Source organism: Andrographis paniculata, unplaced genomic scaffold (assembly GCF_009805555.1).
Source record: "Andrographis paniculata isolate CXL003 unplaced genomic scaffold, ASM980555v1 Contig34END, whole genome shotgun sequence".
Classification (NCBI taxonomy): domain Eukaryota; kingdom Viridiplantae; phylum Streptophyta; class Magnoliopsida; order Lamiales; family Acanthaceae; genus Andrographis; species Andrographis paniculata.
In genome coordinates, this window is record NW_026137567.1 from 157,676 (window position 1) to 173,458 (window position 15,783).

The window sequence follows — 15,783 nt, forward strand, 5'->3', positions numbered from 1 at the left end:
GGATTGTGTGATTCACTCTTTCGTGTTCTAATGCAGTAAATAAAGGGGGAATTTTCTTTTATAATCTAATGAAATAAAATAACAAAGCAATTAAATTAAGGGGGAACTGACTATCAAGGGGATGTCTGGCTCAAGGGATGATGCAGTTATGGCACTTGTATTTTATCATTAATTCAATAAAGTTAATTCTTATTAAAGTATCAATAAATTGGTTATAGTTATCAACAAGCTCTGACAACCAATTTTTCCTTACAGTGTAGGTAATTAAGGTACGACCGTTAACTACCCCTAATTAAGCAAATAAACCTAGGTACGCCCATAAGAATATTGCCTAACCGCATTCCAATCTAGAATAACCCAATTCAAAACAATTACTACCTAGGAGGAGCAATTAGATTTGATTGTCTAACCCCCGGGAAGGAACTATTCAACCCGGTTGTCACCTATTCAAGTGCGAATACAATTACGGATATCCTACTTGAATTGACTTTAGATTATCAGACTAATTTAAATATCGGTACCAAAATATTCAATCAATCTAACAATCACAAACGCTATTATCAGAATTAGACAAATATTGATAATCAAAAAGAACTTTTATAAAGAAAATCAAGAATCTCCAAAACAAAAGAACCAAAACATTATCACCCCTCAAACCAGAAAAGTGTCTACTCCATAATCAAATAACAAAGAACAAAAGAGAAGGATAAAGTCATAGTGGGAGGGGGAAATCTTCTCTGTCGATTTGCTCCTGTGCGGTCTATGAATCTGTTAGTCTCCTGCTCCTGTGCGTTTCTGCCCTAGCCGTTCTCTCTTCCAAATAGGCGTGTTTTTTTCCTTCTTATTTGATTTTTGCCCTAATTATTTTGTAGATGGGCTTTGGGCCTTTAATTAATTTTATTTCTTTTTTTTGCCAATTATGCCAAATTTAATATTTGCCCTCTGCACACAGCAAATAAACAATTCGCATATAAATTAGGTAGAATCCAATCAAAATCACCCAAATATCGCATATGATATGAACATAAAACGCATGCGATTTCCAACTATCAATTCTCCCCACACCTAGATCATGCTTGCCCTCAAGCACATATTCGAAATAAGCCAAAGAAATCGCAGGCAACTCGATATGACAAGAGGATCCAACACAACCAATTCAATCCGAATTTTAACACATCAAGCCAAGTCAACCTCACAAGATAAAGTGTATTCGCACATGCTCTCTGAAGGAATTAAGTGTATAATTTGCTCAACACTCATGTAGTGCAACAAAAGATTATCTTATAGGCTTGAGTAAAAATCAAATCTCCCTTACTTAAATATTCGAACCTAGCATGAAGAATCAAAGGGACTTTCAATAAGGGTTGTAGCGGGGCTTATGGTCATAGGTAGGAAAACAAGGATAAACAACAGCTAACAATGTCAGAAAAGAATACAATTAAGAACACGATGCTAGCATATGAAAAACAAATCGGCATAAACAATGAAATCCTTACTCTATTTACTACCCAAACTTTAATAATGAAATTAAATGAAAATACTTTATTAAGAAAATTATTTATTTATTTATTTTTGTATTATTTTTTTGTTTCTTTTTTCATTTTTTTATATATATATTTTTTATTTTTTATTTCTTTTTTTTATGTTTTTTTTTTATTTTTTCTTTTGATTTTATTTTTTTTTGCTTTTGTCTTTATATATATATATATATATACTTTTACTACTCATAATTATTCCTTCATACTGTGACTTATTCGTACCCAAAATTCGTTTCTAACTAGTGCCGAAGAAATAAAGTGCATCACAACATGGACTTAAAGTAATTCTTTCTAACATAGGGTTCAAATCGGAGAAGGCTCAATCGAAAGAAGGGTATGAGGCTAAAAAAACAGTTTATTATAAAAGAAAAAAATAGGCTAAGAAGGCTCAAATGGGCTAACTAGGGAAATATATTGTGCTGGGTAATAAAGAAAGGCTTAATGGGTTACCTAATGCCCTTATCATTTTCAAAACACAAGACTCGATAGTTGCAAGTTCAACATGCATAATCACTCAAGTTCTAGGTCATCTAATTGAGCACTACAAATCACACATGAAAGAAAATTTCCAAAAGCTTGAATATATGCAATTTATTTTCTAATGTGACTTTTGGAACATAGGCTCAAATTCTCACAGGGTTCAAACGTCGACTTGACTCAACATATCACCAATCAAATGTCATTAGTCATGCCAAACTAACCTATCACACAAATCACCTTTGACTCACTTCAGACTAATCTCAAAAATATGCGAAAAGACAGCAAATAAGGCATAAAAATAGCACAAAAATGAAAATTTTGCCCAAAAATTTGCATAACTCTCCCCACACCTAAAGTGTGCATTGTCCTCAATGTAAAGAAAGTAATAAAAGAAGAGAGGAACTTCCCTGGATTCCATAGGGGGTGTAGTAGTTGGGAGCTTTGTTACCTCTTCATTTGATCGTGATTTTTAGGGAGGCTTGAAGTTCTCCTGAGTCATGCGAAAACAACTAACCAACGTAAGCCATTTAGAGGAGCGGATGTGGTGATCGGCGATGACTGAGCAGGGGAGGAAGAAGTCGACGGCGCCGGAGGTTGGAGGCGGCGACTAAACCAAACAAAACTATCAAAAGTGTTATTAGCAATTAAACAATAAAAACAAATAAAATTAAAGAAAGCAATTAAATGATTTTGGGTTGTCTCCCAAAAAGCGCTTTTCTTTATAGTCTTTGATCTAGACTTCGTCGCGTCTCAGTCCTTAACTTCGACATCAGCGAGAGACACCAACTCTACAGATTCAAGTGGGAATCCCTCGTAATATGACTTAAGACGATGTCCATTGACCACAAATATTTTCTCCGTCCTTAAGCTCTGAATCTCCATTGCACCATAAAGAAAAAGTTTAGTAACAATAAAGGGCCCTATCCACCTAGAGCGCAGCTTTCCAGGGAAAAGCTTAAGACGAGAGTGATATAATAAGACTTTCTGTCCGATCTCAAATTTTTTTCTGAAGATGTGATGATCATGAAAGGCTTTTGTCTTTCCCTTGTAGAGTATCGCATTCTCGTATGCCTCTTGTTGAATCTCCTCCAGCTCTTGAATTTGCATTTTTCGATGGGCTCCGGCTTCTTGAAGATTCATATTGCACTTTTTCACTGTCCAAAATGCCTTCTGTTGAATTTCCACAGGTAAATGGCAAGGCTTTCCATACACCAATCGAAATGGTGACATCCCTATTGGTGTCTTGTATGCTGTTTAATATGCCCACAGAGCATCATCGAGTCTCGAGCTCCAATCTTTTCTGCTCGGTTGAATTGTTTTCTCCAAGATAGACTTGACTTCGCGGTTGGAGATTTCAGCTTGTCCATTCGTTTGAGGATGATATGAGGTTGACACCTTGTGAAGCACACCATATTTTCAAAAAAGTGCAGCCATGGTTTTGTTCCAAAAGTGAGTCCCTCTGTCACTCACAATTGCCTTTGGCACTCCAAATCGAGAGAAGATATATGACTTAATGAATTCTGCAGTCACCTTAGAATCATTAGTTCGGGTGGCTCTTGCTTCCACCCATTTTGAGACATAATCAACAGCCAAGATAATATATAAGCATCCATATGAATTAGGAAAAAGTCCCATAAAATCTATACCCCACACATCAAATATTTCGAAAAACATCATAGGCGATTGAAGAATTTGATTACGGGAAAAGAGATTACCTGTTCGTTGACATCTATCACAAGACTTACAAAACTCAAATGCGTCCTTGAAGAGAGTAGGCCAGTAAAGTCCACTGTCCAACACCTTTCTAGCTGTCTTCTTGGATCCAAAGTGTCCACCACATGCCATAGAGTGACAAAAGGTCAAAACAGAATGAAATTCACCTTCATTAACGCACCTTCGAATAATTTGATCAGAGCATCGCTTCCAAAGGTAGGGGTCATCCCAAATGTAGTATTTTGCATCGCTGCGGAGCTTATCCCTTTTCGCCTTTGCCCAACCTGTAGGAAACTCGTTAGTGACTAAGTAATTAACAATATCAGCATACCAAGGGTGTGTAGTCATAATAGAGAGAAGCTGTTCGTCAGGAAACAACTCTCGATGAGGAACTGCATCTGACTCCACGGGTATACGACTCAAGTGGTCAGCTACCAAATTTTCAGTTCCTTTCTTGTCGCGAATCTCTATGTCGAACTCTTGCAGAAGGAGCACCCATCGAATTAATCGAGGTTTGGCTTCCTTCTTTGCCATCAAGTAACGCAGAGCTGCATGGTCAGAGTACACAAACACTTTAGTGCCTAAAATATAAGATCTAAATTTATCAAGAGCAAAAACAATAGCAAGCATCTCTTTCTCCGTGGTGGAGTAATTTAATTGAGCGTCATTCAGTGCTCGCGAAGCATAGTAGATGACATGAGAAGCTCTCCCAACTCGTTGCCCTAGAACGGCTCCCGCTGCAGTATCGCTTGCATCACACATCAACTCGCATGGCAAGTCCCAATTCGGAGGTTGAATAATCGATGGTGTTGTGAGGCGCTCCTTCAGTGCTCCAAATGCCTTCTTGCAATTGTCATTGAACTCATATGCTACATCTTTCTGCAGGAGATAAAACAATGGTGCTCCGATCTTGGAGAAGTCCTTGATGAAGCGTCAGTAGAAACCTGCATGTCCTAAAAAACCACGCAGCTCTCGCACAGAAGCAGGGTAAGGTAAAGTAGTGATTAGCTCAACTTTAGATTTATCTACTTCTATACCCTCATGTGACACCTTATGGCCTAAAGCAATTCCTTGATGAACCATCAGTTGACATTTCTCCCAATTGAGCACAAGGTTAGTTTCGATGCATCGTTTCAAGATTAAAGTCAAATTACCTAGACAATCATCAAAACTAGAGCCATATACACTAAAGTCATCCATAAAAACTTCAATGATTCGCTCAATATACTCAGAGAAAATACTTACCATACATCTTTGGAATGTAGCAGGAGCGTTACACAAACCAAAAGGCATCCTTCTGTAGGCGAAAACTCCAAACGGACTAGTGAATGATGTTTTCTCATGATCCTCGGGTGCTATTGCTATCTAAAAATAACCTGAAAATCCATCTAAAAAGCAGTAATATGCGCGACCAGCGAGTCGTTCAATCATTTGATCAATATAAGGGAGAGGAAAATGATCCTTTTTTGTTACCGCATTCATCTTACGGTAATCTATGCATTGGCGCCATCCAGTTTGTTTTCGAAGAGCTTTTCTCCTTCTCGAGTCTCTTCCACCGTTACTCCAGCTTTCTTGGGAACCATTTGAACCGGACTCACCCACCTACTATCGGAGATAGGGTAGATGATACTAGCTTCAAGAAGCTTTAACATTTCTTTCTTGACTACCTCAGTCATAATCGGGTTCAACTTCCTTTGAGCTTGTCTCACTGGTTTTGAATCCTTCTCGAGTGTGATCCTATGAGTACAGAACGAGGGATCAATACATTTTATGTCAGTGATCGTCCATCCAATGGCGGTCTTGTGATCTTTTAGAACCTTAATCAATTTCTCTTCTTGTTCTGGTGTCAATTTTGCAGAGATGATCACCGGTAGAGTCTTCTTCTCTCCCAAATAAGCGTACTTCAGAGTTTCAGGTAAAGGCTTCAATTCCAATTCAGGTGCCTGCATCAAAGATGGTAATAAACATTGATTAGACTCATGTAAGAATATTGGAGCTAATTCATACCTTGGTGACACTCTTGGAGTTGAGTTAAGCTCCTTGAGAACTTTTCTTATTCTCTTGTCTACGGCTATCTCTCTCCCATGTTCTTTCTTCAGATGTTCCATTAACACGATCTTCAATTCGTCGGAACCACTTAATCCAAATACGTCCTGCACCAAGGGATCAATGATATCAATTGCATATAATGTTTCAGAATCAATAGGATGTTTCACAGCATCAAAAATATTGAAATGGACTTCTTCTCCATCAAATTCCAAAGCTAGAGTGCCCTTCCGTACATCAATTTTTGCTCTTGCAGTGCACATAAAAGGTCTTCCTAACAAAAGAGGCGGTGGATTAAAGCAGTGTGCATCATGCATATCCAGAATATAAAAATCAACATGAAAAACTAAGTCATTAACTTGAACTAAGACATCTTCTATCATACCATCAGGGTAAGCATTGGTTCGATCAGCAAGTTGAATAATAATTCCTGTTTCTTTTAAAGGCCCTAGATTTAAAGAGTCGTATATTGATCGTGGCATGACATTAATAGCAGCTCCTAAATCTAGCATAGCCTTAGTTATCTCAGTTTTTTCAATCCTACAAGGGATAGAAAACATACATGGATCACCTGTTTTGGGTAGTACCTTTCTTTTGAGAACAGCATAAACGTTCTCACCCGCTATAATGTGCTCGTCCCCTAGCAATTTCCTTTTGTTAGTGCACAGTTCTTTCAAAAACTTCGCGTACTTGGGGATTTGGTTGATAGCCTCCAGGAGCGGGATATTAAGTTCCACCTTCTTGAAGATTTCCATCATCTCTTTTCGTTTGTTCGCCTTTTGTGGTCTTTTCAACCTATCAGGAAAAGGAGATGGTTTAGCTTCAGTAGGAGGAAAGAGTTAGAAGGTACCTTTTCATGAAGTTTGGCCTCTTTTTCAATCTCCATCTCAATCTGATCTTCATTCTGTCCCTTCGAGATAGGAGGTGGACCTTCCAATTCCTTTCCGCTATGAAGAGTTTTGGCACTGATGTTCTTCGGGTTTTGTCTGGTTGCGTAGGCCACTTTCCTCTTTCTCGTAGTTGTTTTACCTCTTCTGAAACTTGGCTAATCTGACTTTGTAGCTTGTCGACAGTTGACTTCATCTCTTGCTGGAATTGCAGGGTACTGGTAGCCATAGACTTCATCAAGTCTTTCAAGGACGGACAGGAGTTGCTTGTGGGTGCTTGGGGGAGCTGTTTCTCGTAAGGGCGAGGCTGTTGCATCTGATGTGTGGCTCCAAATGGTTGAGGACCATGATTCTGGTGTGCGTTTCCATAGCGCAGGTTTGGATGATCTCTCCAGCCTAGATTGTAGGTGTTAGAGTATGGATTGTATGCTGGAGGTCTATTTATACCGTAGTTTGCAGCGTTCACATCCACTGCACATTCTTCTTGGAGGGTCGGACATGCATCTGTAGGGTGTCCTGCACTCGTGCATATTCCACACACCTTGACCTGGACACTCGGGTTGGATTTTTCCACGACCATCTTGCGAACAAAGCTTGTCAACTTAGAAAGTTGTTGTTGTATCGATTGGATGACATGGTCACTGTTGTTTCCGCTCATCTGTCCAACATCCCTTGAACAAAATTGCTGCGTGTTTTCAGCCATCCTCGCAATAAGATCCCAAGCTTGTGCCGGCGTCTTATTTACTAAAGCTCCACCACTTGCAGCATCGATAATGTTCCTGTCCATCAACGACAAACCATCGTAAAAGTATTGAATCAATAATTGTGGGGGAATTTGATGTTGTGGGCATTTAATGATAAGCTTATTGAATCGCTCCCAATATTCATGGAGTGTTTCACCTGATTATTGCTTGATGCCACATATCTCCTTCCTCAGGATCGCAGCTCTGGAAGCTGGAAAGTACTTCTCCAAAAATTTCTTTTTCATGTCATTCCACGTGTCGATGCTTCCAGGTGGGAGATAGTAGAGCCAATCCTTTGCAGCATCTTTGAGCGAGAATGGGAAGGCTCTGAGTTTGATCTGTTCATCAGTAACACCTGGTGGTTTCATGTTGGAGCACACCACGTCGAATTCTTGCAAATGTTTGTGAGGTTCTTCACCTGCAAGTCCATGAAAAGAAGGCAATAAATGAATTAATCCAAATTTCAGTTCAAAAGCAATAGTTTTATTCAGAGTGGGAAAGTTAATGCATAAGGGCTGTTGCACCAAGTTGGGAGCAGCCAATTCCCTTAGAGTGCAGGTATCCTCAGCCATGACAGTCTCTTGATCACTTTCAGAGTCGCTAGAGCTGGAGATTTTGAGATGGTTTAAAGATTCTGCCAGCTTCGCAACCTGAGCAGCTTTTCGTTGCTTGGCTTCCTTTCGTAGCTTTCGCTCAACCTTCTCAATCTCAAGATTATATATCAGTTCACCTGTACGAGAAGAACGAAGCATAAACAAGAGGATAAATTCAAATAACACAAAAGAGTAAAACAAAGCGTCAATCCCCGGCAACAGCGCCAAAAATTGACCTATCGCACGGTCAATCAAATATTTCACCTAATCCGTGATCACAATTTAATGTAATACAGGGGAATGGATCGTCTCCACAGAGATTGTGTGATTCGCTCTTTTGTGTTCTAATGCAGTAAATAAAGGGGGAATTTTCTTTTATTATCTAATGAAAATAAAATAACAAAGCAATTAAATTAAGGGGGAACTGACTATCAAGGGGATGTCTGGCTCAAGGGATGATGCAGTTATGGCATTTGTGTTTTATCATTAATTCAATAAAGTTAATTCTTATTAAAGCATCAATAAATTGGTTATAGTTATCAACAAGCTCTGACAACCAATTTTTCCTTACATTGTAGGTAATTAAGGTACGACCGTTAACCACCCCTAATTAAGCAAATAAACCTAGATGTGCCCATAAGAATATTGCCTAACCGCATTCCAATCTAGAAAAACCCAATTCAAAACAATTACTACCTAGGAGGAGCAATTAGATTTGATTGTCTAACCCCCGGGAAGGAACTATTCAACCCGGTTGTCACCTATTCAAGTGCGAATACAATTACGGATATCCTACTTGAATTGACTTTAGATTATCAGACTAATTTAAATACCGGTACCAAAATATTCAATCAATCTAACAATCACAAACGCTATTATCAGAATTAGACAAATATTGATAATCAAAAAGAACTTTTATAAAGAAAATCAAGAACCTCCAAAACAAAAGAACCAAAACATTATCACCCCTCAAACCAGAAAAATGTCTACTCCATAATCAAATAACAAAGAACAAAAGAGAAGGATAAAGTCATAGTGGGAGGGGGAAATCTTCTCTGTCGATTTGCTCCTGTGCAGTCTATGAATCTGTCAGTCTCCTGCTCCTGTGCGTTTCTGCCCTAGCCATTCTCTCTTCCAAATAGGCGTGTCTTTTTCCTTCTTATTTGATTTTTGCCCCAATTATTTTGTAGATGGGCTTTGGGCCTTTAATTAATTTTATTTCTTTTTTCTGCCAATTATACCAAATTTAATATTTGCCCTCTGCACACCGCAAATAAACAATTCGCATATAAATTAGGTAGAATCCAATCAAAATCACTCAAATATCGCATATGATATGAACATAAAACGCATGCGATTTCCAACTATCACCGAGATGTGTTATGTTTCAAATGCCAAGGCCGAGGACATTTTTCTAATCAATGTCCAAACAAGCGTACTATGGTTCTTACGACCTCCGGTGAGTACGAGTCCGAATCAGAAACTGAAGAGGTCAATGAGGCGAATTTCTACGACCAAGAAGCTGTAGAATCCATACCGGAGTCCAATTTGGCGTTAGTCACTCTCCAAGCTCTTAGCACCCTTCTAAAAGAGGTTGAAGATACCGAACAATGCAAAAATTTATTCCATGGAAGGTGTAAGATTGCGACTAAGGTATGTAGTCTTATCATTGATGGTGGTAATTGTACTAATTTCATTAGTGACCTCGCACTGAAAAGACTTAGTTTGAGGATGAATTTGCACCCGAGGCCTTACAAACTACAATGGCTCAATAATTGTGGAGAAATCAACGTCATCAAACAAGTGTTGGTGGGAATTGAGCTACAAGGTTATAAGGATGAGGCAAAATGCGATGTAGTTCGAATGCAAGCATGTAATATTTTGCTTGGGAGACCATGGCAATTTGAAAAAGAAGTTGTACATGATGGCCGCCGTAATCGATATACTTTCACACATGCCGGACGGACCATAGTTCTAAAGCCGTTGAGTCATCGAGAAGTAAATGAAGATAAAAAATACTTGTACAAGCAGTTTGCCGCTGAAGCAAGAAAGAAAAGGAACCAAAAGAAAGACAACAAGATGGTGAGCTATATCGTTGCATCAACTCGATATGTGGAGTCCAATTTGAAGTCCTCCTTAGAATCACCCGCAACAAAAGGTACTCCGCATACCAGTGCATCTACTCTCTCATATAGCCTAACTGCCCCACAACCTCTCAAATTTTCATCCTCACCAATAAATACATCTACCTCTAGCCAGCCTCAAATACTCTACCCTTCTACTCAAAAATCAAACACGAGTGTAGTGATTCAAAGTGAAACCAGCTGGAATCTTAAACACGATAGTGAAATGTCTAATCTTTTTATATGTAGAAAGGAAGCTTTACGCTTAGAACATGGAGTTCATTATTTTCTATTACTTTCTAAACCTACTTATTTTTCCATTAATGACTCTAACAAACTTCCATCTAGTTTTGCTAACTTATTGCAGGCGTATGATGATGTTTTTCCTGATTAAGTACCCCCATGGTTTACCATTCACTCGTGGAATTGAGCACCAAATTGATTTTGTCCCGGGAGCATCAATTTCTAATCGGCCAGCCTATCGAGCCAACCAAATAAGGTAAAAGAAATACGAAGGCAAGTGGAGGATCTACTTAACAAAGGTTGGATTTGTGAAAGCTTATGTCCTTGTGTTATACCTATCCTATTGGTGCCAAAAAATGATGGAGGTTGGCGCATGTGTGTGGATTTTCGAGCTGTCAACGCTATAACAGTTAAATATCGTCATCTCATTCTTATATTAATAACATGCTTGTGTGTGGTTCTGTAATGTTTTCAAAAATTAATTTAAAAAGTGGCTATCACCAAATTCGGATGAATCAAAGTGATGAATGGAAAACTGCCTTCAAGACTTCTTTTTGTCTATATGAGTGGTTAGTTATGCCATTTAGACTTACTAATGCCCCAAGCACGTTCATGCGATTGATGAATCATGTTTTAAGAAATTTTATAAATAAGTTTGTAGTAGTATACTTTGATGGCATACTTGTTTGTAGTACTTCTATTGAAACACATGTTGAACATTTACAAGCAGTTTTAGATGTTTTACGTGCTAAAAAGTTATATGCTAACTTAAAAAAATGCGATTTTTGTGTCGACAAGTGCAACTTTTTAGGTTTCATTGTAGGAAAAGATGGAGTATGTGTAGATCCTGTGAAGGTTGCAGCCATCCAAGAGTGGCCTACACCTACTAGCGTACGTGATGTCCGCAGTTTCTATGGTCTTGCAAGTTTCTACTGTCGATTTGTGCGGAACTTCAGCACTATTGCAGCACCCTTAACTTCAGCACTATTGCAGCACTATTTCACCTATATTCCGAACCATTGGTTTGCTATTGAACTTTGTGGCTAAGGAAATTGTTTATGGGCATAATTATACGCAGTCGGGCCATGTCAGAAAGAGCGTTGTTACGCTCAATATATCCATTTTAGAACCGGCAATGGCTCATGTCAGGTTGGGATCAGTCGAGTTTAATCCGATTCGTTTAAATTTGATCAATCAGAAAAGAATTTGTTATTCTTTAAAATTCTTGTAAAATTAAAGGTGTGTTTGTTTTGTGAGATAATTTGAAAGGGTATTTTCTACGTGAGGTATAGATAATGGTGTAGAGAATATTAAAATAATGAATATATGATATATTACTCCCTCACTCCCAGCTAATTTGTCCACTTTAGCTGGGGTATGAAGTTTTAGGTATTATGTAATTAGTATGTAATTAAAAATTTTATTAGTAAAAATAATTATAGATTAAGATTAAGATAACTAAATAGTTTAATTAAGATAAAAAAAAAATTATAAATTATGAATTTTAAAATGTGATGAAAAATGTATAATTATATTTTCAAAAGAGTAAAGACAATATATATGGGACGGACGGATATAAAAAGAATTGTCAAATTAAGTGGGATTGAGAGAAAAATAGTTTTGAAAAAATACGGTGTATTTTGCTTTAAAAGAGTACGCCCTAAAATTTTGCAAATCAAACAATAATTAAATAATCAATCTTTAAAATTTACTAATTCAATAAAAAATAGTCATATGCATACACAATAAATGTAATAAAAATTATTTATATTATATTTTTAAATATTTACATATATAATATATAGTACTCCGTTCGTCATAGATGATTCTTTTCTTTTTTGTTTGTCTCACAAAAGATTATTCATTTTTAATTTTAGTAAATATATTAATCTTAAATACAATTAACAAATATAAATTAATTCAATTAATTTTATAACCTCTAACACGTAGGATCCACTCAAAACTTTTTTGTTGTATTCTTTTGTGGGTTTTATCCCATATTTTTAGTATTCAGATTCTTTTTTTCCTCAAAAAATATCACATCAAACAATTAATTTTTTTAATTTATATTATAAATGTTACGTATGAAAATTATGATTAGGTTAAAAGCCCAAGTTACAAGGAGAACATGGGCCAATGATTGGGTTGGTTGGATTGATCGAGGGGTAGTGTGAGAAAATTGGGTGAAATAGAGATGTTTCTAAGGTCCGCAGGTCGGAAAGTCCCCAAGACGGAAGGTCTGCAGGTCGGAAAGTCCGCAAGACGGAAGGTCCGCAGGTCGGAAGGTTTGTAGGTCGGAAAGTCCGCAGGTCGGAAAATCCACAAGACGGAAGGTCCACAGGTCGGAAGGTCCGCAGGTCGAAGGGTCCGCAGGTCGGAAGGTCCGCAGGTCGGGTAGTCCGCAGGTCGGATGGTCCGCAAGTCGGAAGGTTCGCAGGCCGGGTGGTCCGCAGGTCGGGTAGTCCGCAAGTCGGAAGGTTCGTAGGTCGGGTGGTCCGCAGGTCGGAAAGTCTGCGGGTCGGTTGGTCTATAAGTCGGAAGGTTTGCGGCTGGACCAAACAAGTCGGATGGTCTGTCAGTCGGGAGGTATGCGGCTGGACCAACAAGTCGGATGGTCTGTAAGTCGGGAGGTATGCGGCTGGACCAACAAGTCGGATGGTCTGTAAGTCGGGAGGTATGCGGCTGGACCAACAAGTCGGATGGTCTGTAAGTCGGGAGGTATGCGGCTGGACCAAACAAGTCGGGTGGTCTGCAAGTCGGGAGGTTTGCAGTTGGATCAACAAGGCGGAAGATTCGCGGTCGGGCCAAAAGGGCGGAAGGTCTGCGGTCGGTACAGAGAGTCGGATACTGTTGCTAGTGAGCAAGAATGACACTTCGGTCGGTTGAGGGCACGTGTCAGCAGGAGAAGGGTTAGCAGACGGTTGAAAAAGAGGCGTTGTAACCGTTCGGGCGACGGTTTCCAGTACCGTTTCTCAAGGAATATTTAAGGATTTGGATTTTTCTAGAAAATGCATCTTCAATCAACTTCAACAAAAGCAAAGTCAGATTTGGGGATCACCACTTAAAATTTTCAGCATTTTAATTTCCAATTAATCTTTTTATGTACCGTACAGTGTTTAGAGATTCTTAATCTCAGGCGCTAATTAATCAAGTTCTTTGAATTTTACTTTTTGTTTGTTGAAAAAATACATCAACAATACTATAAATTTATTTTACATTGAAAAAATCACATCTAACATCTATTCATATCACATCAAATAATTATTCAAATTCAATTTTTACTATTAAAAAATCCAAACCCAAAAACTAAAACCCACAAACAAACACACCCTTTATTTCTATCTCCTCAATTAACAAATACTTCATCCGTCTCTTAACAAACTATCTATTTTTTCATTTTAATCTGTCTCATAACAAATATTCATTTCAATTTTTAGTAACTATACTATCTAGATAATATTACAAATACGATTTCAATTTAAATATATTACACAAATGTCATTGCATTTATATCCTATACAATACTAATAATTAATAAAGTTAATTTAATCATTTTATCTTTATCTCTACTACGTCTCAATATAATACTATATTTCTAATACTCTATACAAAAAGTAAACGGATAGACAAATATAGGCGGAAGGAGTATTTTTATTTATATTTAAAACTTCTATTTTTTTATATAAAACTAATTTATATTAATGATAAATAAATATATATATTTTTTATTTATTTTTATTATATAAATTTTATTTTGTGTATAATGATATCCATATTGTATAAATTTTTTTGAAATATAATGTTAAAAATATTTAAAAACGTGTTTAATTTTTTTTAATTATTAAATAACTAATTTTTCACTATTTAAATAATTAATTTATACTACTTAAATTCCCTAAAAATTAATAATAATATATTATAATAGGTTTGAATTGAATAAATCAATTCAACCCGTTTATTATTGTAGCGAATTTTGAATCCGTATCTACTACATATATTTACGCTAGATTCCAATCGGACACGTCGCCTGTTTGAATTTATTTTTCCCTTTTTTTAATGTGGGCCACTTAAATAATTAATGATTAATAAAAAAAAAAAAAGAAATAGGAGATGGAAGATGGGAAAGAGGCTAAGTATTATACTTCCCGCAAGAAAGTCACTATTGGTTTTTTTTATGTGTTGATACGTTAATATAATTATTATATTAATACATAGTATAAATAAAAAAAATATATATATATTTATTAATTATTTGTAATATATATAAAATTATATTTTTTAGTAAATTATTTAAATATAAAAATATTTTTAATATTATATACAATAATTTTTTCGAGACAGATGGAGTATTATATTTTTAATTGTATATTTATATTTAACTTTATATATATTTTATTATTATATAAATAATGTGTTTATTTATAAGATTTGAATTTTGTATTTTGATTTTATATATTACGAGAATTAATAATTTTATTTGAAATTTGATTAAAAAATTAACAAAATATTTGGGAGTGTTAAACAATTAAGTGTCAGATGATAGCGGATTCTATTAGTTGGTTTAACTAGATCCATATTATCTAATTATGCTAAAAATTTTGGTAAAATAATTCTTTGATTTTATTGTTTATACAGTCCCAACAATTAATTATTTTCATATTATAAAAATTTAATCAATTTTATTTACATAGTCATCTCTTAGAAAGAATGACTAAACAATCGGACTAGATAGGCACAGGTAACTTGACCGTCTTACCTGTCATTGAAACATAAATTAGAGGTTTCAACTTATATTCCTATTAATCAAAACTAAAGCCGAACAACTAACTCTTCGTAATGGGCTATATAATTTAATATAACTAAAAATTAATATAACTTTATTTAATTCATAAAATCTATCAATTTTTAATATTTGTAATATAAAAATTAATCCTATAAAATATTTGAATTTATTCAAATAATTCTCATACTAAAATATTATATATTTAATAACAACAATTAAATTATATAAAATTTACAACTATCCGTATACACGACTCTATAGTCGGATAGATATTCTTTAATTAAATCTAATTATTTCGTACTCCATAGATAATGTTTACATAGTGGAATTACGAAAATGACCTTCTCATTACGGTTCGGTGAGGACGTACCAATCACGCTACAAGGATATGGAATCTCCGCCGATGATTACTTATCATATCGACGGTGTAAAATCATTATCAGCTCCAGTGGAAACGCTCGACGTTTAACTTGTGGCTAAAGAAGGAAATGTGCCGTTTGAGGTTCAAACTTTCGTAGCTAACGGCCACGTGCGACCGTCATACGCTGTCACGGCATTCCTTCTAATCCTACTGCACCAAGCTAACGGCGCCGTCACCTACCCTCGAGTAAGTATTCGTTACATACAAAATATG

The 15,783-nt window shown here is 36.3% G+C and overlaps 1 non-coding gene across 1 annotated transcript; it reads left to right on the plus strand.

Moving 5' to 3' along the window:
* The first annotated feature begins 7,497 nt into the window (after positions 1 to 7,497).
* Positions 7,498 to 7,604, plus strand: LOC127248965 (small nucleolar RNA R71). The gene has a single exon (XR_007838211.1). It is a non-coding gene; the product is annotated as a small nucleolar RNA R71 (small nucleolar RNA).
* The last annotated feature ends 8,179 nt before the right edge of the window (positions 7,605 to 15,783 follow it).